Below are 24324 nucleotides of genomic sequence, written 5' to 3' on the forward strand. Positions count from 1 at the left end.
AAATAAAAACTACACAGAAGCATTGTGTGAAACTTATTTCTGATATGTTCATTAAGCTAACAGAGTTAAACCGTACTTTTGATTGCGCAGTTCTGAACACTCTTTCTGCAGAAAATGCAAGTGGACATTCGGAGCGCTAAGAGGGTAATATTGGAAAAAGGAATATATTCAAATATAAACTACACAGTAGCATTCTGTGAAACTTCTTTCTGTTCTGTGAATTCAACTAACAGAGTTGAACCTTACTTTTGATTGAGCCGTTCTGAAACACTCTTTCTGTAGAAACTGCAATTGGACATGCTAAGCGCTAAGAGGCCTACATTGGGAAAAAGAATATCTTCAAATAAAAACTACACAGATGCATTCTGTGAAACTTATTTCTGATCTGTAAATTCAGTTAACAGAGATAAAACATATTTTTGATTGTGCAGTTATGAAACACTCTTTTTGTAGAAAATGCAAGTGGAGATTCGGAGCGCTAAGAGGGTAATAGTGGAAAAAGGAATGTCTTCAAATATAAACTACACAGAATCATTCGGTGAAACTTCTTTCTGATCTGTGCATTCAGCTAACAGAGTTAAACCATACTTTTGATTGAGCAGATCTGAAGACTCTTTCTGTAGAAAATGCAACTGGACATTTGGAGCGATAAGAGCGTAGTAGTGGAAAAAGGAATATATTCAAATATAAACTACACAGAAGCATTCTGTGAAACTTCTTTCTGATCTGAGCATTCAGCTAACAGAGTTAAACCATACTTTTGATTGAGCAGTTTTGAAACACTCTGTCTGTAGAAAATGCAACTGGACATTCGTAGCGCTAAGTGGGTAATAGTGGAAAAAACAATATGTTCAAATATAAACTACACAGAAGCATTGTATGAAACTTCTTTCTGTTCTGTGCATTCAACTAACAGAGTTGAACCTTACTTTTGATTGAGCCGTTCTGAAACACTCTTTCTGTAGAAACTGCAATTGAACATTCTGAGCGCTAAGAGGCCTATATTGGGAAAAAGAATGTCTACAAATAAAAACTGCACAGAAGAATTGTGTGAAACTTCTTTCTGTTCTGTTTGTTCAACTAAAAGAGTTGAACCTTACTTTTGATTGAGCCGTTCTGAAACACTCTTTCTGTAGATACTGCAATTGGACATTCTGAGCGCTAAGAGGCCTATATTGGGAAAAAGAATGTCTACAAATAAAAAGTACACAGAAGGATTGTGTGAAACTTCTTTCTGTTCTGTTTGTTCAACTAAAAGAGTTGAACCTTAGTTTTGATTGAGCCGTTCTGAAACACTCTTTCTGTAGAAAATGCAAGTGGAGATTCGGAGTGCTAAGAGGGTAATAGTGGAGAAAGGAATGTCTCCAAATATAAACTACACAGAATCATTTTGTGAAACTTCTTTCTGATCTGTGCATTCAGCTAACAGAGTTAAACCATACTTTTGATTGAGCAGATCTGAACACTCTTTCTGTAGAAAATGCAACTGGACTTTTGGAGCGCTAAGAGAGTAGTAGTGGAAAAAGGAATATATTCAAATATAAACTACACAGAAGCATTCTGTGAAACTTCTTTCTGATCTGAGCATTCAGCTAACAGAATTAAACCATACTTTTGATTGAGCAGTTTTGAAACACTCTGTCTGTAGAAAATGCAACTGGACATTCGTAGCGCTAAGTGGGTAATAGTGGAAAAAAGAATATGTTCAAATATAAACTACACAGAAGCATTGTATGAAACTTCTTTCTGTTCTGTGCATTCAACTAACAGAGTTGAACCTTACTTTTGATTGAGCCTTTCTGAAACACTCTTTCTGTAGAAACTGCAATTGGACATTCTGAGCGCTAAGAGGCCTATATTGGGAAAAATAATATCTTCAAATAAAAACTACACAGAAGCATTGTGTGAAACTTATTTCTGATATGTTCATTAAGCTAACAGAGTTAAACCATACTTTTGATTGCGCAGTTCTGAACACTCTTTCTGTAGAAAATGCAAGTGGACATTCGGAGCGCTAAGAGGGTAATAGTGGAAAAAGGAATATATTCAAATATAAACTACACAGTAGCATTCTGTGAAAATTCTTTCTGTTCTGTGCATTCAACTAACAGAGTTGAACCTTACTTTTGATTGAGCCGTTCTGAAACACTCTTTCTGTAGAAACTGCAATTGGACATGCTAAGCGCTAAGAGGCCTACATTGGGAAAAAAATATCTTCAAATAAAAACTACACAGATGCATTCTGTGAAACTTATTTCTGATCTGTAAATTCAGTTAACAGAGATAAAACCTATTTTTGATTGAGCAGTTATGAAACACTCTTTTTGTAGAAAATGCAAGTGGAGATTCGGAGCGCTAAGAAGGTAATAGTGGAAAAAGGAATGTCTTCAAATATAAACTACACAGAATCATTCGGTGAAACTTCTTTCTGATCTGTGCATTCAGCTAACAGAGTTAAACCATACTTTTGATTGAGCAGATCTGAACACTCTTTCTGTAGAAAATGCAACTGGACATTTGGAGCGCTAAGAGCGTAGTAGTGGAAAAAGGAATATATTCAAATATAAACTACACAGAAGCATTCTGTGAAACTTCTTTCTGATCTGAGCATTCAGCTAACAGAGTTAAACCATACTTTTGATTGAGCAGTTTTGAAACACTCTGTCTGTAGAAAATGCAACTGGACATTCGTAGCGCTAAGTGGGTAATAGTGGAAAAAAGAATATGTTCAAATATAAACTACACAGAAGCATTGTATGAAATTTCTTTCTGTTCTGTGCATTCAACTAACAGAGTTGAACCTTACTTTTGATTGAACCGTTCTGAAACACTCTTTCTGTAGAAACTGCAATTGGACATTCTGAGCGCTAAGAGGCCTATATTGGGAAAAAGAATGTCTACAAATAAAAACTACACAGAAGAATTGTGTGAAACTACTTTCTGTTCTGTTTGTTCAACTAAAAGAGTTGAACATTAGTTTTGATTGAGCCGTTCTGAAACACTCTTTCTGTAGAAAATGCAAGTGGAGATTCGGAGCGATAAGAGGGTAATAGTGGATAAAGGAATATCTCCAAATATAAACTACACAGAATCATTCTGTGAAATTTCTTTCTGATCTGTGCATTCAGCTAACAGAGTTAAACCATACTTTTGATTGAGCAGATCTGAACACTCTTTCTGTAGAAAATGCAACTGGACATTTGGAGCGCTAAGAGAGTAGTAGTGGAAAAAGGAATATATTCAAATATAAACTACACAGAAGCATTCTGTGAAACTTTTTCTGATCTGAGCATTCAGCTAACAGAGTTAAACCATACTTTTGATTGAGCAGTTTTGAAACACTCTGTCTGTAGAAAATGCAACTGGACATTCGTAGCGCTAAGTGGGTAATAGTGGAAAAAAGAATATGTTCAAATATAAACTACACAGAAGCATTGTATGAAACTTCTTTCTGTTCTGTGCATTCAACTAACAGAGTTGAACCTTACTTTTGATTGAGCCTTTCTGAAACACTCTTTCTGTAGAAACTGCAATTGGACATTCTGAGCGCTAAGAGGCCTATATTGGGAAAAATAATATCTTCAAATAAAAACTACACAGAAGCATTGTGTGAAACTTATTTCTGATATGTTCATTAAGCTAACAGAGTTAAACCATACTTTTGATTGCGCAGTTCTGAACACTCTTTCTGCAGAAAATGCAAGTGGACATTCGGAGCGCTAAGAGGGTAATATTGGAAAAAGGAATATATTCAAATATAAACTACACAGTAGCATTCTGTGAAACTTCTTTCTGTTCTGTGAATTCAACTAACAGAGTTGAAACTTACTTTTGATTGAGCCGTTCTGAAACACTCTTTCTGTAGAAACTGCAATTGGACATGCTAAGCGCTAAGAGGCCTACATTGGGAAAAAGAATATCTTCAAATAAAAACTACACAGATGCATTCTGTGAAACTTATTTCTGATCTGTAAATTCAGTTAACAGAGATAAAACATATTTTTGATTGTGCAGTTATGAAACACTCTTTTTGTAGAAAATGCAAGTGGAGATTCGGAGCGCTAAGAGGGTAATAGTGGAAAAAGGAATGTCTTCAAATATAAACTACACAGAATCATTCGGTGAAACTTCTTTCTGATCTGTGCATTCAGCTAACAGAGTTAAACCATACTTTTGATTGAGCAGATCTGAAGACTCTTTCTGTAGAAAATGCAACTGGACATTTGGAGCGCTAAGAGCGTAGTAGTGGAAAAAGGAATATATTCAAATATAAACTACACAGAAGCATTCTGTGAAACTTCTTTCTGATCTGAGCATTCAGCTAACAGAGTTAAACCATACTTTTGATTGAGCAGTTTTGAAACACTCTGTCTGTAGAAAATGCAACTGGACATTCGTAGCGCTAAGTGGGTAATAGTGGAAAAAAGAATATGTTCAAATATAAACTACACAGAAGCATTGTATGAAACTTCTTTCTGTTCTGTGCATTCAACTAACAGAGTTGAACCTTACTTTTGATTGAGCCGTTCTGAAACACTCTTTCTGTAGAAACTGCAATTGAACATTCTGAGCGCTAAGAGGCCTATATTGGGAAAAAGAATGTCTACAAATAAAAACTGCACAGAAGAATTGTGTGAAACTTCTTTCTGTTCTGTTTGTTCAACTAAAAGAGTTGAACCTTACTTTTGATTGAGCCGTTCTGAAACACTCTTTCTGTAGATACTGCAATTGGACATTCTGAGCGCTAAGAGGCCTATATTGGGAAAAAGAATGTCTACAAATAAAAAGTACACAGAAGGATTGTGTGAAACTTCTTTCTGTTCTGTTTGTTCAACTAAAAGAGTTGAACCTTAGTTTTGATTGAGCCGTTCTGAAACACTCTTTCTGTAGAAAATGCAAGTGGAGATTCGGAGTGCTAAGAGGGTAATAGTGGAGAAAGGAATGTCTCCAAATATAAACTACACAGAATCATTTTGTGAAACTTCTTTCTGATCTGTGCATTCAGCTAACAGAGTTAAACCATACTTTTGATTGAGCAGATCTGAACACTCTTTCTGTAGAAAATGCAACTGGACTTTTGGAGCGCTAAGAGAGTAGTAGTGGAAAAAGGAATATATTCAAATATAAACTACACAGAATCATTCTGTGAAACTTCTTTCTGATCTGAGCATTCAGCTAACAGAATTAAACCATACTTTTGATTGAGCAGTTTTGAAACACTCTGTCTGTAGAAAATGCAACTGGACATTCGTAGCGCTAAGTGGGTAATAGTGGAAAAAAGAATATGTTCAAATATAAACTACACAGAAGCATTGTATGAAACTTCTTTCTGTTCTGTGCATTCAACTAACAGAGTTGAACCTTACTTTTGATTGAGCCTTTCTGAAACACTCTTTCTGTAGAAACTGCAATTGGACATTCTGAGCGCTAAGAGGCCTATATTGGGAAAAATAATATCTTCAAATAAAAACTACACAGAAGCATTGTGTGAAACTTATTTCTGATATGTTCATTAAGCTAACAGAGTTAAACCATACTTTTGATTGCGCAGTTCTGAACACTCTTTCTGTAGAAAATGCAAGTGGACATTCGGAGCGCTAAGAGGGTAATAGTGGAAAAAGGAATATATTCAAATATAAACTACACAGTAGCATTCTGTGAAAATTCTTTCTGTTCTGTGCATTCAACTAACAGAGTTGAACCTTACTTTTGATTGAGCCGTTCTGAAACACTCTTTCTGTAGAAACTGCAATTGGACATGCTAAGCGCTAAGAGGCCTACATTGGGAAAAAAATATCTTCAAATAAAAACTACACAGATGCATTCTGTGAAACTTATTTCTGATCTGTAAATTCAGTTAACAGAGATAAAACCTATTTTTGATTGAGCAGTTATGAAACACTCTTTTTGTAGAAAATGCAAGTGGAGATTCGGAGCGCTAAGAAGGTAATAGTGGAAAAAGGAATGTCTTCAAATATAAACTACACAGAATCATTCGGTGAAACTTCTTTCTGATCTGTGCATTCAGCTAACAGAGTTAAACCATACTTTTGATTGAGCAGATCTGAACACTCTTTCTGTAGAAAATGCAACTGGACATTTGGAGCGCTAAGAGCGTAGTAGTGGAAAAAGGAATATATTCAAATATAAACTACACAGAAGCATTCTGTGAAACTTCTTTCTGATCTGAGCATTCAGCTAACAGAGTTAAACCATACTTTTGATTGAGCAGTTTTGAAACACTCTGTCTGTAGAAAATGCAACTGGACATTCGTAGCGCTAAGTGGGTAATAGTGGAAAAAAGAATATGTTCAAATATAAACTACACAGAAGCATTGTATGAAATTTCTTTCTGTTCTGTGCATTCAACTAACAGAGTTGAACCTTACTTTTGATTGAACCGTTCTGAAACACTCTTTCTGTAGAAACTGCAATTGGACATTCTGAGCGCTAAGAGGCCTATATTGGGAAAAAGAATGTCTACAAATAAAAACTACACAGAAGAATTGTGTGAAACTACTTTCTGTACTGTTTGTTCAACTAAAAGAGTTGAACATTAGTTTTGATTGAGCCGTTCTGAAACACTCTTTCTGTAGAAAATGCAAGTGGAGATTCGGAGCGCTAAGAGGGTAATAGTGGATAAAGGAATATCTCCAAATATAAACTACACAGAATCATTCTGTGAAATTTCTTTCTGATCTGTGCATTCAGCTAACAGAGTTAAACCATACTTTTGATTGAGCAGATCTGAACACTCTTTCTGTAGAAAATGCAACTGGACTTTTGGAGCGCTAAGAGAGTAGTAGTGGAAAAAGGAATATATTCAAATATAAACTACACAGAAGCATTCTGTGAAACTTCTTTCTGATCTGAGCATTCAGCTAACAGAGTTAAACCATAATTTTGATTGAGCAGTTTTGGAACACTCTGTCTGTAGAAAATGCAACTGGACATTCATAGCGCTAAGTGGGTAATAGTGGAAAAAAGAATATGTTCAAATATAAACTACACAGAATCATTGTATGAAACTTCTTTCTGTTCTGTGCATTCAACTAACAGAGTTGAACCTTACTTTTGATTGAGCCTTTCTGAAAAACTCTTTCTGTAGAAACTGCAATTGGACATTCTGAGCGCTAAGAGGCCTATATTGGGAAAAATAATATCTTCAAATAAAAACTACACAGAAGCATTGTGTGAAACTTATTTCTGATATGTTCATTAAGCTAACAGAGTTAAACCATACTTTTGATTGCGCAGTTCTGAACACTCTTTCTGTAGAAAATGCAAGTGGACATTCGGAGCGCTAAGAGGGTAATAGTGGAAAAAGGAATATATTCAAATATAAACTACACAGTAGCATTCTGTGAAAATTCTTTCTGTTCTGTGCATTCAACTAACAGAGTTGAGCCTTACTTTTGATTGAGCCGTTCTGAAACACTCTTTCTGTAGAAACTGCAATTGGACATGCTAAGCGCTAAGAGGCCTACATTGGGAAAAATAATATCTTCAAATAAAAACTACACAGATGCATTCTGTGAAACTTATTTCTGATCTGTAAATTCAGTTAACAGAGATAAAACATATTTTTGATTGAGCAGTTATGAAACACTCTTTTTGTAGAAAATGCAAGTGGAGATTCGGAGCGCTAAGAGGGTAATAGTGGAAAAAGGAATGTCTTCAAATATAAACTACACAGAATCATTCGGTGAAACTTCTTTCTGATCTGTGCATTCAGCTAACAGAGTTAAACCATACTTCTGATTGAGCAGATCTGAACACTCTTTCTGTAGAAAATGCAACTGGACATTTGTAGCGCTAAGAGCGAAGTAGTGGAAAAAGGAATATATTCAAATATAAACTACACAGAAGCATTCTGTGAAACTTCTTTCTGATCTGAGCATTCAGCTAACAGAGTTAAACCATATTTTTGATTGAGCAGTTTTGAAACACTCTGTCTGTAGAAAACGCAACTGGACATTCGTAGCGCTAAGTGGGTAATAGTGGAAAAAAGAATATGTTCAAATATAAACTACACAGAAGCATTCTATGAAACTTCTTTCTGTTCTGTGCATTCAACTAACAGAGTTGAACCTTACTGTTGATTGAGGCGTTCTGAAACACTCTTTCTGTAGAAACTGCAATTGGACCTTCTGAGCACTAAGAGGCCTATATTGGGAAAAATAATATCTTAAAATAAAAACTACACAGAAGCATTGTGTGAAACTTATTTCTGATATGTTCATTAAGCTAACAGAGTTAAACCATACTTTTGATTGCGCAGTTCTGAACACTCTTTCTGTAGAAAATGCAAGTGGACATTCGGAGCGCTAAGAGGGTAATAGTGGAAAAAGGAATATATTCAAATATAAACTACACAGTAGCATTCTGTGAAAATTCTTTCTGTTCTGTGCATTCAACTAACAGATTTGAACCTTACTTCTGATTGAGCCGTTCTGAAACACTCTTTCTGTAGAAACTGCAATTGGACATGCTAAGCGCTAAGAGGCCTACATTGGGAAAAAGAATATCTTCAAATAAAAACTACACAGATGCATTCTGTGAAACTTATTTCTGATCTGTAAATTCAGTTAACGGAGATAAAACATATTTTTGATTGAGCAGTTATGAAACACTCTTTTTGTAGAAAATGCAAGTGGAGATTCGGAACGCTAGAGGGTAATAGTGGAAAAAGGAATGTCTTCAAATATAAACTACACAGAATCATTCGGTGAAACTTCTTTCTGATCTGTGCATTCAGCTAACAGAGTTAAACCATACTTTTGATTGAGCAGATCTGAACACTCTTTCTGTAGAAAATGCAACTGGACATTTGGAGCGCTAAGAGCGTAGTAGTGGAAAAAGGAATATATTCAAATATAAACTACACAGAAGCATTCTGTGAAACTTCTTTCTGATCTGAGCATTCAGCTAACAGAGTTAAACCATACTTTTGATTGAGCAGTTTTGAAACACTCTGTCTGTAGAAAATGCAACTGGACATTCGTAGCGCTAAGTGGGTAATAGTGGAAAAAACAATATGTTCAAATATAAACTACACAGAAGCATTGTATGAAACTTCTTTCTGTTCTGTGCATTCAACTAACAGAGTTGAACCTTACTTTTGATTGAGCCGTTCTGAAACACTCTTTCTGTAGAAACTGCAATTGGACATTCTGAGCGCTAAGAGGCCTATATTGGGAAAAAGAATGTCTACAAATAAAAACTACACAGAAGAATTGTGTGAAACTTCTTTCTGTTCTGTTTGTTCAACTAAAAGAACTGAACCTTAGTTTTGATTGAGCCGTTCTGAAACACTCTTTCTGTAGAAAATGCAAGTGGAGATTCGGAGCGCTAAGAGGGTAATAGTGGAAAAAGGAATGTCTCCAAATATAAACTACACAGAATCATTCTGTGAAACTTCTTTCTGATCTGTGCATTCAGCTAACAGAGTTAAACCATACTTCTAATTGAGCAGATCTGAACACTCTTTCTGTAGAAAATGCAACTGGACATTTGGAGCGCTAAGAGAGTAGTAGTGGAAAAAGGAATATATTCAAATATAAACTACACAGAAGCATTCTGTGAAACTTCTTTCTGATCTGAGCATTCAGCTAACAGAGTTAAACCATACTTTTGATTGAGCAGTTTTGAAACACTCTGTCTGTAGAAAATGCAACTGGACATTCGTAGCGCTAAGTGGGTAATAGTGGAAAAAAGAATATGTTCAAATATAAACTACACAGAAGCATTGTATGAAACTTCTTTCTGTTCTGTGCATTCAACTAACAGAGTTGAACCTTACTTTTGATTGAGCCTTTCTGAAACACTCTTTCTGTAGAAACTGCAATTGGACATTCTGAGCGCTAAGAGGCCTATATTGGGAAAAATAATATCTTCAAATAAAAACTACACAGAAGCATTGTGTGAAACTTATTTCTGATATGTTCATTAAGCTAACAGAGTTAAACCATACTTTTGATTGCGCAGTTCTGTACACTCTTTCTGCAGAAAATGCAAGTGGACATTCGGAGCGCTAAGAGGGTAATATTGGAAAAAGGAATATATTCAAATATAAACTACACAGTAGCATTCTGTGAAAATACTTTCTGTTCTGTGCATTCAACTAACAGAGTTGAACCTTACTTTTGATTGAGCCGTTCTGAATACTCTTTCTGTAGAAACTGCAATTGGACATGCTAAGCGCTAAGAGGCCTACATTGGGAAAAAGAATATCTTCAAATAAAAACTACACAGATGCATTCTGTGAAACTTATTTCTGATCTGTAAATTCAGTTAACAGAGATAAAACATATTTTTGATTGAACAGTTATGAAACACTCTTTTTGTAGAAAATGCAAGTGGAGATTCGGAGCGCTAAGAGGGTAATAGTGGAAAAAGGAATGTCTTCAAATATAAACTACACAGAATCATTCGGTGAAACTTCTTTCTGATCTGTGCATTCAGCTAACAGAGTTAAACCATACTTCTGATTGAGCAGATCTGAACACTCTTTCTGTAGAAAATGCAACTGGACATTTGTAGCGCTAAGAGCGAAGTAGTGGAAAAAGGAATATATTCAAATATAAACTACACAGAAGCATTCTGTGAAACTTCTTTCTGATCTGAGCATTCAGCTAACAGAGTTAAACCATATTTTTGATTGAGCAGTTTTGAAACACTCTGTCTGTAGAAAACGCAACTGGACATTCGTAGCGCTAAGTGGGTAATAGTGGAAAAAAGAATATGTTCAAATATAAACTACACAGAAGCATTCTATGAAACTTCTTTCTGTTCTGTGCATTCAACTAACAGAGTTGAACCTTACTGTTGATTGAGGCGTTCTGAAACACTCTTTCTGTAGAAACTGCAATTGGACCTTCTGAGCACTAAGAGGCCTATATTGGGAAAAATAATATCTTAAAATAAAAACTACACAGAAGCATTGTGTGAAACTTATTTCTGATATGTTCATTAAGCTAACAGAGTTAAACCATACTTTTGATTGCGCAGTTCTGAACACTCTTTCTGTAGAAAATGCAAGTGGACATTCGGAGCGCTAAGAGGGTAATAGTGGAAAAAGGAATATATTCAAATATAAACTACACAGTAGCATTCTGTGAAAATTCTTTCTGTTCTGTGCATTCAACTAACAGATTTGAACCTTACTTCTGATTGAGCCGTTCTGAAACACTCTTTCTGTAGAAACTGCAATTGGACATGCTAAGCGCTAAGAGGCCTACATTGGGAAAAAGAATATCTTCAAATAAAAACTACACAGATGCATTCTGTGAAACTTATTTCTGATCTGTAAATTCAGTTAACAGAGATAAAACATATTTTTGATTGAGCAGTTATGAAACACTCTTTTTGTAGAAAATGCAAGTGGAGATTCGGAACGCTAGAGGGTAATAGTGGAAAAAGGAATGTCTTCAAATATAAACTACACAGAATCATTCGGTGAAACTTCTTTCTGATCTGTGCATTCAGCTAACAGAGTTAAACCATACTTTTGATTGAGCAGATCTGAACACTCTTTCTGTAGAAAATGCAACTGGACATTTGGAGCGCTAAGAGCGTAGTAGTGGAAAAAGGAATATATTCAAATATAAACTACACAGAAGCATTCTGTGAAACTTCTTTCTGATCTGAGCATTCAGCTAACAGAGTTAAACCATACTTTTGATTGAGCAGTTTTGAAACACTCTGTCTGTAGAAAATGCAACTGGACATTCGTAGCGCTAAGTGGGTAATAGTGGAAAAAAGAATATGTTCAAATATAAACTACACAGAAGCATTGTATGAAACTTCTTTCTGTTCTGTGCATTCAACTAACAGAGTTGAACCTTACTTTTGATTGAGCCGTTCTGAAACACTCTTTCTGTAGAAACTGCAATTGGACATTCTGAGCGCTAAGAGGCCTATATTGGGAAAAAGAATGTCTACAAATAAAAACTACACAGAAGAATTGTGTGAAACTTCTTTCTGTTCTGTTTGTTCAACTAAAAGAACTGAACCTTAGTTTTGATTGAGCCGTTCTGAAACACTCTTTCTGTAGAAAATGCAAGTGGAGATTCGGAGCGCTAAGAGGGTAATAGTGGAAAAAGGAATGTCTCCAAATATAAACTACACAGAATCATTCTGTGAAACTTCTTTCTGATCTGTGCATTCAGCTAACAGAGTTAAACCATACTTCTAATTGAGCAGATCTGAACACTCTTTCTGTAGAAAATGCAACTGGACATTTGGAGCGCTAAGAGAGTAGTAGTGGAAAAAGGAATATATTCAAATATAAACTACACAGAAGCATTCTGTGAAACTTCTTTCTGATCTGAGCATTCAGCTAACAGAGTTAAACCATACTTTTGATTGAGCAGTTTTGAAACACTCTGTCTGTAGAAAATGCAACTGGACATTCGTAGCGCTAAGTGGGTAATAGTGGAAAAAAGAATATGTTCAAATATAAACTACACAGAAGCATTGTATGAAACTTCTTTCTGTTCTGTGCATTCAACTAACAGAGTTGAACCTTACTTTTGATTGAGCCTTTCTGAAACACTCTTTCTGTAGAAACTGCAATTGGACATTCTGAGGGCTAAGAGGCCTATATTGGGAAAAATAATATCTTCAAATAAAAACTACACAGAAGCATTGTGTGAAACTTATTTCTGATATGTTCATTAAGCTAACAGAGTTAAACCATACTTTTGATTGCGCAGTTCTGTACACTCTTTCTGCAGAAAATGCAAGTGGACATTCGGAGCGCTAAGAGGGTAATATTGGAAAAAGGAATATATTCAAATATAAACTACACAGTAGCATTCTGTGAAAATACTTTCTGTTCTGTGCATTCAACTAACAGAGTTGAACCTTACTTTTGATTGAGCCGTTCTGAATACTCTTTCTGTAGAAACTGCAATTGGACATGCTAAGCGCTAAGAGGCCTACATTGGGAAAAAGAATATCTTCAAATAAAAACTACACAGATGCATTCTGTGAAACTTATTTCTGATCTGTAAATTCAGTTAACAGAGATAAAACATATTTTTTATTGAACAGTTATGAAACACTCTTTTTGTAGAAAATGCAAGTGGAGATTCGGAGCGCTAAGAGGGTAATAGTGGAAAAAGGAATGTCTTCAAATATAAACTACACAGAATCATTCGGTGAAACTTCTTTCTGATCTGTGCATTCAGCTAACAGAGTTAAACCATACTTTTGATTGAGCAGATCTGAACACTCTTTCTGTAGAAAATGCAACTGGACATTTGGAGCGCTAAGAGCGTAGTAGTGGAAAAAGGAATATATTCAAATATAAACTACACAGAGGCATTCTGTGAAACTTCTTTCTGATCTGAGCATTCAGCTAACAGAGTTAAACCATACTTTTGATTGAGCAGTTTTGAAACACTCTGTCTGTAGAAAATGCAACTGGACATTCGTAGCGCTAAGTGGGTAATAGTGGAAAAAAGAATATGTCCAAATATAAACTACACAGAAGCATTGTATGAAACTTCTTTCTGTTCTGTGCATTCAACTAACAGAGTTGAACCTTACTTTTGATTGAGCCGTTCTGAAACACTCTTTCTGTAGAAACTGCAATTGGACATTCTGAGCGCTAAGAGGCCTATATTGGGAAAAAGAATGTCTACAAATAAAAAGTACACAGAAGGATTGTCTGAAACTTCTTTCTGTTCTGTTTGTTCAACTAAAAGAGTTGAACCTTAGTTTTGATTGAGCCGTTCTGAAACACTCTTTCTGTAGAAAATGCAAGTGGAGATTCGGAGTGCTAAGAGGGTAATAGTGGAGAAAGGAATGTCTCCAAATATAAACTACACAGAATCATTTTGTGAAACTTCTTTCTGATCTGTGCATTCAGCTAACAGAGTTAAACCATACTTTTGATTGAGCAGATCTGAACACTCTTTCTGTAGAAAATGCAACTGGACTTTTCGAGCGCTAAGAGAATAGTAGTGGAAAAAGGAATATATTCAAATATAAACTACACAGAAGCATTCTGTGAAACTTCTTTCTGATCTGAGCATTCAGCTAACAGAATTAAACCATACTTTTGATTGAGCAGTTTTGAAACACTCTGTCTGTAGAAAATGCAACTGGACATTCGTAGCGCTAAGTGGGTAATAGTGGAAAAAAGAATATGTTCAAATATAAACTACACAGAAGCATTGTATGAAACTTCTTTCTGTTCTGTGCATTCAACTAACAGAGTTGAACCTTACTTTGGATTGAGCCTTTCTGAAACACTCTTTCTGTAGAAACTGCAATTGGACATTCTGAGCGCTAAGAGGCCTATATTGGGAAAAATAATATCTTCAAATAAAAACTACACAGAAGCATTGTGTGAAACTTATTTCTGATATGTTCATTAAGCTAACAGAATTAAACCATACTTTTGATTGCGCAGTTCTGAACACTCTTTCTGTAGAAAATGCAAGTGGACATTCGGAGCGCTAAGAGGGTAATAGTGGAAAAAGGAATATATTCAAATATAAACTACACAGTAGCATTCTGTGAAAATTCTTTCTGTTCTGTGCATTCAACTAACAGAGTTGAACCTTACTTTTGATTGAGCCGTTCTGAAACACTCTTTCTGTAGAAACTGCAATTGGACATGCTAAGCGCTAAGAGGCCTACATTGGGAAAAAAATATCTTCAAATAAAAACTACACAGATGCATTCTGTGAAACTTATTTCTGATCTGTAAATCCAGTTAACAGAGATAAAACCTATTTTTGATTGAGCAGTTATGAAACACTCTTTTTGTAGAAAATGCAAGTGGAGATTCGGAGCGCTAAGAAGGTAATAGTGGAAAAAGGAATGTCTTCAAATATAAACTACACAGAATCATTCGGTGAAACTTCTTTCTGATCTGTGCATTCAGCTAACAGAGTTAAACCATACTTTTGATTGAGCAGATCTGAACACTCTTTCTGTAGAAAATGCAACTGGACATTTGGAGCGCTAAGAGCGTAGTAATGGAAAAAGGAATATATTCAAATATAAACTACACAGAAGCATTCTGTGAAACTTCTTTCTGATCTGAGCATTCAGCTAACAGAGTTAAACCATACTTTTGATTGAGCAGTTTTGAAACACTCTGTCTGTAGAAAATGCAACTGGACATTCGTAGCGCTAAGTGGGTAATAGTGGAAAAAAGAATATGTTCAAATATAAACTACACAGAAGCATTGTATGAAACTTCTTTCTGTTCTGTGCATTCAACTAACAGAGTTGAACCTTACTTTTGATTGAGCCGTTCTGAAACACTCTTTCTGTAGAAACTGCAATTGGACATTCTGAGCGCTAAGAGGCCTATATTGGGAAAAAGAATGTCTACAAATAAAAACTACACAGAATAATTGTGTGAAACTTCTTTCTGTTCTGTTTGTTCAACTAAAAGAGTTGAACCTTAGTTTTGATTGAGCCGTTCTGAAACACTCTTTCTGTAGAAAATGCAAGTGGAGATTCGGAGCGCTAAGAGGGTAATAGTGGAAAAAGGAATGTCTCCAAATATAAACTACACAGAATCATTCTGTGAAACTTCTTTCTGATCTGTGCATTCAGCTAACAGTGTTAAACCATACTTTTGATTGAGCAGATCTGAACACTCTTTCTGTAGAAAATGCAACTGGACATTTGGAGCGCTAAGAGAGTAGTAGTGGAAAAAGGAATATATTCAAATATAAACTACACAGAAGCATTCTGTGAAACTTCTTTCTGATCTGAGCATTCAGCTAACAGAGTTAAACCATACTTTTGATTGAGCAGTTTTGAAACACTCTGTCTGTAGAAAATGCAACTGGACATTCGTAGCGCTAAGTGGGTAATAGTGGAAAAAAGAATATGCTCAAATATAAACTACACAGAAGCATTGTATGAAACTTCTTTCTGTTCTGTGCATTCAACTAACAGAGTTGAACCTTACTTTTGATTGAGCCGTTCTGAAACACTCTTTCTGTAGAAACTGCAATTGGACATTCTGAGCGCTAAGAGGCCTCTATTGGGAAAAATAATATCTTCAAATAAAAACTACACAGAAGCATTGTGTGAAACTTATTTCTGATATGTTCATTAAGCTAACAGAGTTAAACCATACTTTTGATTGCGAAGTTCTGAACCCTCTTTCTGTAGAAAATGCAAGTGGACATTCGGAGCGCTAAGAGGGTAATAGTGGAAAAAGGAGTATATTCAAATATAAACTACACAGTAGCATTCTGTGAAAATTCTTTCTGTTCTGTGCATTCAACTAACAGAGTTGAACCTTACTTTTGATTGAGCCGTTCTGAAACACTCTTTCTGTAGAAACTGCAATTGGACATGCTAAGCGCTAAGAGGCCTACATTGGGAAAAAGAATCTCTTCAAATAAAAACTACACAGATGCATTCTGTGAAACTTATTTCTGATCTGTAAATTCAGTTAACAGAGATAAAACATATTTTTGATTGAGCAGTTATAAAACACTCTTTTTGTAGAAAATGCAAGTGGAGATTCCGAGCGCTAAGTGGGTAATAGTGGAAAAAGGAATGTCTTCAAATATATACTACACAGAATCATTCGGTGAAACTTCTTTCCGATCTGTGCATTCAGCTAACAGAGTTAAACCATACTTTTGATTGAGCAGATCTGAACACTCTTTCTGTAGAATATGCAACTGGACATTTGGAGCGCTAAGAGAGTAGTAGTGGAAAAAGGAATATATTCCAATATAAACTACACAGAAGCATTCTATGAAACTTCTTTCTGATCTGAGCATTCAGCTAACAGAGTTAAACCATACTTTTGATTGAGCAGTTTTGAAACACTCTGTCTGTAGAAAATGCAACTGGACATTCGTAGCGCTAAGTGGGTAATAGTGGAAAAAAGAATATGTTCAAATATAAACTACACAGAAGCATTGTATGAAACTTCTTTCTGTTCTGTGCATTCAACTAACAGAGTTGAACCTTACTTTTGATTGAGCCGTTCTGAAACACTCTTTCTGTAGAAACTGCAATTGGACATTCTGAGCGCTAAGAGGCCTATATTGGGAAAAAGAATGTCTACAAATAAAAACTGCACAGAAGTATTGTGTGAAACTTCTTTCTGTTCGGTTTGTTCAACTAAAAGAGTTGAACCTTAGTTTTGATTGAGCCGTTCTGAAACACTCTTTCTGTAGAAAATGCAAGTGGAGATTCGGAGCGCTAAGAGGGTAATAGTGGAAAAAGGAATGTCTCCAAATATAAACTACACAGAATCATTCGGTGAAACTTCTTTCCGATCTGTGCATTCAGCTAACAGAGTTAAACCATACTTTTGATTGAGCAGATCTGAACACTCTTTCTGTAGAAAATGCAACTGGACATTTGGAGCGCTAAGAGAGTAGTAGTGGAAAAAGGAATATATTCAAATATAAACTACACAGAAGCATTCTGTGAAACTTCTTTCTGATTTGAGCATTCAGCTAACAGAGTTAAACCATACTTTTGATTGAGCAGTTTTGAAACACTCTGTCTGTAGAAAATGCAACTGGACATTCGTAGCGCTAAGTGGGTAATAGTGGAAAAAAGAATATGTTCAAATATAAACTACACAGAAGCATTCTATGAAACTTCTTTCTGTTCTGTGCATTCAACTAACAGAGTTGAACCTTACTTTTGATTGAGCCGTTCTGAAACACTCTTTCTGTAGAAACTGCAATTGGACCTTCTGAGCACTAAGAGGCCTATATTGGGAAAAATAATATCTTCAAATAAAAACTACACAGAAGCATTGTGTGAAACTTATTTCTGATATGTTCATTAGGCTAACAGAGTTAAACCATACTTTTGATTGCGCAGTTCTGAACACTCTTTCTGTAGAAAATGCAAGTGGACATTCGGAGCGCTAAGAGGGTAATAGTGGAAAAAGGAATATATTCAAATATAAGCTACACAGTAGCATTCTGTGAAAATGCTTTCTGTTCTGTGCATTCAACTAACAGAGTTGAACCTTACTTTTGATTGAGCCGTTCTGAAACACTCTTTCTGTAGAAACTGCAATTGGACATGCTAAGCGCTAAGAGGCCTACATTGGGAAAAAGAATATCTTCAAATAAAAACTACACAGATGCATTCTGTGAAACTTATTTCTGATCTGTAAATTCAGTTAACAGAGATAAAACATATTTTTGATTGAGCAGTTATGAAACACTCTTTTTGTAGAAAATGCAAGTGGAGATTCGGAGCGCTAAGAGGGTAATAGTGGAAAAAGGAATGTCTTCAAATATAAACTACACAGAATCATTCGGTGAAACTTCTTTCTGATCTGTGCATTCAGCTAACAGAGTTAAACCATACTTTTGATTGAGCAGATCTGAACACTCTTTCTGTAGAAAATGCAACTGGACATTTGGAGCGCTAAGAGCGTAGTAGTGGAAAAAGGAATATATTCAAATATAAACTACACAGAAGCATTCTGTGAAACTTCTTTCTGATCTGAGCATTCAGCTAACAGAGTTAAACCATGCTTTTGATTGAGCAGTTTTGAAACACTCTGTCTGTAGAAAATGCAACTGGACATTCGTAGCGCTAAGTGGGTAATAGTGGAAAAAATAATATGTTCAAATATAAACTACACAGAAGCATTGTATGAAACATCTTTCTGTTCTGTGCATTCAACTAACAGAGTTGAACCTTACTTTTGATTGAGCCGTTCTGAAACACTCTTTCTGTAGAAACTGCAATTGGACATGCTAAGCGCTAAGAGGCCTACATTGGGAAAAAGAATCTCTTCAAATAAAAACTACACAGATGCATTCTGTGAAACTTATTTCTGATCTGTAAATTCAGTTAACAGAGATAAAACATATTTTTGATTGAGCAGTTATAAAACACTCTTTTTGTAGAAAATGCAAGTGGAGATTCCGAGCGCTAAGTGGGTAATAGTGGAAAAAGGAATGTCTTCAAATATATACTACACAGAATCATTCGGTGAAACTTCTTTCCGATCTGTGCATTCAGCTAACAGAGTTAAACCATACTTTTGATTGAGCAGATCTGAACACTCTTTCTGTAGAATATGCAACTGGACATTTGGAGCGCTAAGAGAGTAGTAGTGGAAAAAGGAATATATTCCAATATAAACTACACAGAAGCATTCTATGAAACTTCTTTCTGATCTGAGCATTCAGCTAACAGAGTTAAACCATACTTTTGATTGAGCAGTTTTGAAACACTCTGTCTGTAGAAAATGCAACTGGACATTCGTAGCGCTAAGTGGGTAATAGTGGAAAAAAGAATATGTTCAAATATAAACTACACAGAAGCATTGTATGAAACTTCTTTCTGTTCTGTGCATTCAACTAACAGAGTTGAACCTTACTTTTGATTGAGCCGTTCTGAAACACTCTTTCTGTAGAAACTGCAATTGGACATTCTGAGCGCTAAGAGGCCTATATTGGGAAAAAGAATGTCTACAAATAAAAACTGCACAGAAGTATTGTGTGAAACTTCTTTCTGTTCTGTTTGTTCAACTAAAAGAGTTGAACCTTAGTTTTGATTGAGCCGTTCTGAAACACTCTTTCTGTAGAAAATGCAAGTGGAGATTCGGAGCGCTAAGAGGGTAATAGTGGAAAAAGGAATGTCTCCAAATATAAACTACACAGAATCATTCGGTGAAACTTCTTTCCGATCTGTGCATTCAGCTAACAGAGTTAAACCATACTTTTGATTGAGCAGATCTGAACACTCTTTCTGTAGAAAATGCAACTGGACATTTGGAGCGCTAAGAGAGTAGTAGTGGAAAAAGGAATATATTCAAATATAAACTACACAGAAGCATTCTGTGAAACTTCTTTCTGATTTGAGCATTCAGCTAACAGAGTTAAACCATACTTTTGATTGAGCAGTTTTGAAACACTCTGTCTGTAGAAAATGCAACTGGACATTCGTAGCGCTAAGTGGGTAATAGTGGAAAAAAGAATATGTTCAAATATAAACTACACAGAAGCATTCTATGAAACTTCTTTCTGTTCTGTGCATTCAACTAACAGAGTTGAACCTTACTTTTGATTGAGCCGTTCTGAAACACTCTTTCTGTAGAAACTGCAATTGGACCTTCTGAGCACTAAGAGGCCTATATTGGGAAAAATAATATCTTCAAATAAAAACTACACAGAAGCATTGTGTGAAACTTATTTCTGATATGTTCATTAAGCTAACAGAGTTAAACCATACTTTTGATTGCGCAGTTCTGAACACTCTTTCTGTAGAAAATGCAAGTGGACATTCGGAGCGCTAAGAGGGTAATAGTGGAAAAAGGAATATATTCAAATATAAGCTACACAGTAGCATTCTGTGAAAATGCTTTCTGTTCTGTGCATTCAACTAACAGAGTTGAACCTTACTTTTGATTGAGCCGTTCTGAAACACTCTTTCTGTAGAAACTGCAATTGGACATGCTAAGCGCTAAGAGGCCTACATTGGGAAAAAGAATATCTTCAAATAAAAACTACACAGATGCATTCTGTGAAACTTATTTCTGATCTGTAAATTCAGTTAACAGAGATAAAACATATTTTTGATTGAGCAGTTATGAAACACTCTTTTTGTAGAAAATGCAAGTGGAGATTCGGAGCGCTAAGAGGGTAATAGTGGAAAAAGTAATGTCTTCAAATATAAACTACACAGAATCATTCGGTGAAACTTCTTTCTGATCTGTGCATTCAGCTAACAGAGTTAAACCATACTTTTGATTGAGCAGATCTGAACACTCTTTCTGTAGAAAATGCAACTGGACATTTGGAGCGCTAAGAGCGTAGTAGTGGAAAAAGGAATATATTCAAATATAAACTACACAGAAGCATTCTGTGAAACTTCTTTCTGATCTGAGCATTCAGCTAACAGAGTTAAACCATGCTTTTGATTGAGCAGTTTTGAAACACTCTGTCTGTAGAAAATGCAACTGGACATTCGTAGCGCTAAGTGGGTAATAGTGGAAAAAATAATATGTTCAAATATAAACTACACAGAAGCATTGTATGAAACATCTTTCTGTTCTGTGCATTCAACTAACAGAGTTGAACCTTACTTTTGATTGAGCCGTTCTGAAACACTCTTTCTGTAGAAACTGCAATTGGACATTTTGAGCGCTAAGAGGCCTATATTGGGAAAAAGAATTTCTACAAATAAAAACTACACAGAAGAATTGTGTGAAACTTCTTTCTGTTCTGTTTGATCAACTAAAAGAGTGGAACCTTAGTTTTGATTGAGCCGTTCTGAAACACTCTTTCTGTAGAAAATGCAAGTGAAGATTCGGAGCGCTAAGAGGGTAATAGTGGAAAAAGGAATGTCTCCAAATATAAACTACACAGAATCATTCTGTGAAACTTCTTTCCGATCTGTGCATTCAGCCAACAGAGTTAAACCATACTTTTGATTGAGCAGATCTGAACACTCTTTCTGTAGAAAATGCAACTGGACATTTGGAGCGCTAAGAGAGTCGTAGTGGAAAAAGGAATATATTCAAATATAAACTACACAGAAGCATTCTGTGAAACTTCTTTCTGATCTGAGCATTCAGCTAACAGAGTTAAACCATACTTTGATTGAGCAGTTTTGAAACACTCTGTCTGTAGAAAATGCAACTGGACATTCGTAGCGCTAAGTGGGTAATAGTGGAAAAAAGAATATGTTCAAATATAAACTACACAGAAGCATTGTATGAAACTTCTTTCTGTTCTGTGCATTCAACTAACAGAGTTGAACCTTACTTTTGATTGAGCCTTTCTGAAACACTCTTTCTGAAGAAATTGCAATTGGAAATTCTGAGCGCTAAGAGGCCTCTATTGGGAAAAATAATATCTTCAAATAAAAACTACACAGAAGCATTGTGTGAAACTTATTTCTGATATGTTCATTAAGCTAACAGAGTTAAACCATACTTTTGATTGCGCAGTGCTGAACCCACTTTCTGTAGAAAATGCAAGTGGACATTCGGAGCGCTAAGAGGGTAATAGTGGAAAAAGGACTATATTCAAATATAAACTACACAGTAGCATTCTGTGAAAATTCTTTCTGTTCTGTGCATTCAACTAACAGAGTTGAACCTTACTTTTGATTGAGCCGTTCTGAAACACTCTTTCTGTAGAAACTTCAATTGTACATGCTAATCGCTAAGAGGCCTACATTGGGAAAAAGAATATCTTCAAATAAAAACTACACAGATGCATTCTGTGAAACTTATTTCTGATCTGTAAATTCAGTTAACCGAGATAAAACATATTTTTGATTGAGCAGTTATGAAACACTCTTTTTGTAGAAAATGCAAGTGGAGATTCGGAGCGCTAAGAAGGAAATAGTGGAAAAAGGAATGTCTTCAAATATAAACTACACAGAATCATTCGGTGAAACTTCTTTCTGATCTGTGGATTCAGCTAACAAAGTTAAACCATACTTTTGATTGAGCAGATCTGAACACTCTTTCTGTAGAAAATGCAACTGGACATTTGGAGCGCTAAGCGCGTAGTAGTGGAAAAAGGAATATATTCAAATATAAACTACACAGAAGCATTCTGTGAAACTTCTTTCTGATCTGAGCATTCAGCTAACAGAGTTATACCATACTTTTGATTGAGCAGTTTTGAAACACTCTGTCTGTAGAAAATGCAACTGGACATTCGTAGCGCTAAGTGGGTAATAGTGGAAAAAAGAATATGTTCAAATATAAACTACACAGAAGCATTGTATGAAACTTCTTTCTGTTCTGTGCATTCAACTAACAGAGTTGAACCTTACTTTTGATTGAGCCTTTCTGAAACACTCTTTCTGTAGAAACTGCAATTGGAAATTCTGAGCGCTAAGAGGCCTCTATTGGGAAATATAATATCTTCAAATAAAAACTACACAGAAGCATTGTGTGAATCTTATTTCTGATATGTTCATTAAGCTAACAGAGTTAAACCATACTTTTGATTGCGCAGTTCTGAACCCTCTTTCTGTAGAAAATGCAAGTGGACATTCGGAGCGCTAAGAGGGTACTAGTGGAAAAAGGAGTATATTCAAATATAAACTACACAGTAGCATTCTGTGAAAATTCTTTCTGTTCTGTGCATTCAACTAACAGAGTTGAAACTTACTTTTGATTGAGCCATTCTGAAACACTCTTTCTGTAGAAACTGCAATTGGACATGCTAAGCGCTAAGAGGCCTACTTTGGGAAAAAGAATATCTTCAAACAAAAACTACACAGATGCATTCTGTGAAACTTATTTCTGATCTGTAAATTCAGTTAACAGAGATAAAACATATTTTTGATTGAGCAGTTATGAAACACTCTTTTTGTAGAAAATACAAGTGGAGATTCGGAGCGCTAAGAGGGAAATAGTGGAAAAAGTAATGTCTTCAAATATAAACTACACAGAATCATTCGGTGAAACTTCTTTCTGATCTGTGCATTCAGCTAACAGAGTTAAACCATACTTTTGATTGAGCAGATCTGAACACTCTTTCTGTAGAAAATGCAACTGGACATTTGGAGCGCTAAGAGCGTAGTAGTGGAAAAAGGAATATATTCAAATATAAACTACACAGAAGCATTCTGTGAAACTTCTTTCTGATCTGAGCATTCAGCTAACAGAGTTAAACCATACTTTTGATTGAGCAGTTTTGAAACACTCTGTCTGTAGAAAATGCAACTGGACATTCGTAGCGCTAAGTGGGTAATAGTGGAAAAAAGAATATGTTCAAATATAAACTACACAGAAGCATTGTATGAAACTTCTTTCTGTTCTGTGCATTCAACTAACAGAGTTGAACCTTACTTTTGATTGAGCCGTTCTGAAACACTCTTTCTGTAGAAACTGCAATTGGACATTCTGAGCGCTAAGTGGACTATATTGGGAAAAAGAATGTCTACAAATAAAAACTACACAGAAGAATTGTGTGAAACTACTTTCTGTTCTGTTTGTTCAACTAAAAGAGTTGAACCTTAGTTTTGATTGAGCCGTTCTGAAACACTCTTTCTGTAGAAAATGCAAGTGGAGATTCGGAGCGCTAAGAGGGTAATAGTGGAAAAAGGAATGTCTCCAAATATAAACTACACAGAATCATTCTGTGAAACTTCTTTCCGATCTGTGCATTCAGCTAACAGAGTTAAACCATACTTTTGATTGAGCAGTTCTGAACACTCTTTCTGTAGAAAATGCAACTGGACATTTGGAGCGCTAAGAGCGTAGTAGTGGAAAAAGGAATATATTCAAATATAAACTACACAGAAGCATTCTGTGAAACTTCTTTCTGATCTGAGAATTCAGCTAACAGAGTTAAACCATACTTTTGATTGAGCAGTTTT

Source organism: Symphalangus syndactylus, chromosome 14 (assembly GCF_028878055.3).
Source record: "Symphalangus syndactylus isolate Jambi chromosome 14, NHGRI_mSymSyn1-v2.1_pri, whole genome shotgun sequence".
NCBI classification, from domain to species: Eukaryota; Metazoa; Chordata; class Mammalia; order Primates; family Hylobatidae; genus Symphalangus; species Symphalangus syndactylus.